The sequence below is a fragment of the Octopus bimaculoides genome, chromosome 3 (assembly GCF_001194135.2).
Source record: "Octopus bimaculoides isolate UCB-OBI-ISO-001 chromosome 3, ASM119413v2, whole genome shotgun sequence".
Lineage (NCBI taxonomy): Eukaryota > Metazoa > Mollusca > Cephalopoda > Octopoda > Octopodidae > Octopus > Octopus bimaculoides.
In genome coordinates this window covers 98,248,758-98,250,608 of record NC_068983.1, presented here as the reverse complement: position 1 = coordinate 98,250,608, position 1,851 = coordinate 98,248,758, and positions in this window count along the sequence as shown.

Genomic DNA, 1,851 nt, shown 5'->3' with positions numbered 1-1,851 from the left:
GCTTAGAAGCAACTCAATGCTAATCCCTGTATATTTATGATGATAAATGGTTTTACCGATAAAGGTTTTTTCATACTGAACTACTTGGCAAAATTGTTAATTATTAATTCTATTATTAATTGACGATTCCCTGCCCTTATTCTTGTATATGTACATATACATATATATATATGCATATATATATATAAAATATATAAGTATACATATAAATATATATACATATATACATATATATATACACACATGTAGGTACTGTAAGTTTAGGGGTAATATTTGATAAGTGTAAGCACCTGTATATGCCAGATAGTGGCAGAGGTGAAAGAATATATCAAATATAAATTGAGAACAGAACACAAAGGATATCACGGTACACGTGTTTCAAGCTTCATAAACAATCTGTCAATTACATCAGTATATGTATATTGTTGATATAAAGAACGGTTTAAAGCTATCTTCAGCCGCAAACATTGCTTGTCTCAAGATTACATCACAAAAGAAAAAGAAAAAGAAAGATAAAAAGAAAAAGTCCATTTAGTATGACCCATTATAATAGGTTTATCATATTCATTTATAAAGGTATAGCTGCAAAAAGTTTTCTTGGATTTTTATTTTATTTTATTTTTTATTTTATTACTTCATTTTTTGCTTTTGATCTTCTATTTCTATCTTATGCACGCTAGTTAAATATAATCCAATCTATTTAATATTCACTCTATGCTGAATTGTGGTACGGTATGGGCAGATTTCGGAAACCCAAGAAAACTTTATGCAGATATACATTTATAAATGAATATGATAAACCTATTATAATGGGTAATACTAAATGGACTTTTTCTTTTCTCTTCCTTTTTCTTTTTCTTTTGTGATGTAATCTTGGGACTAACAATGCTTGCGGCTGAAGATAGCTTTTATATCAACAATATATACTGATGTAATTGACATATTGTTTATAAAGCTTGAAACACGTATACCACGATATCCTCTGTGTTCTGTAATTCGTTTTATATATATACATATGCATATAGAGTCGTCCATTATATTACTTTCATGTTTTCCATTTGTTCCTCTCATTGTTCGCATACAAGAGTTTGTCTTCGTATTTCATGTTGTTTTCGTATTCCAAGTTGTTTACGTTTTGTGACGTCCTGTACCTATATATGCATATATATATATATACAATATATATACATATATGTGTGTGTATGTACATATATGTATGTATATATGCCTTTATATTGTTTTTATTTATATTATGATATGTGTATGTGCACGTATGTACATAAATATACGGACTCATGCATATATATTTAATTTAATATTGTTATTTATTGTGTAACCACGTGAAAGTGCTAAGTATATTGTTGAATTTCATAGAACTGTGTTTGACCCAGCCAACAACAAATATAAAATTCATACTATGAAATGCACTACACTAAATTTGAAATTGCGGATGTAAGTCCAAATACTTTCTCTTAAAAGCATACCCTCCTGGGGCATGATAAATAGAACTTAGCATCAAAGATTCCCGTGCTACTTGAAAGCCGCAGCGAACACAATTTTAAGTTGTTAGTAATTTCTCAATTTACTGATGTGTACATTTTGACTGAAAAGCAGGTTTAAAGGCACGTTTAAATTTCACGGCTGTTATATGTATATACATATATATGCATATATATATATATACATGTATATATACATATACATACATATATATACATGTATATACACATGTATATATATGTATATACATTCATATATATATATACATATATACATATATATATATACATACATATATATATACATATATATATATATATATATATATATATATATATATATATATATATA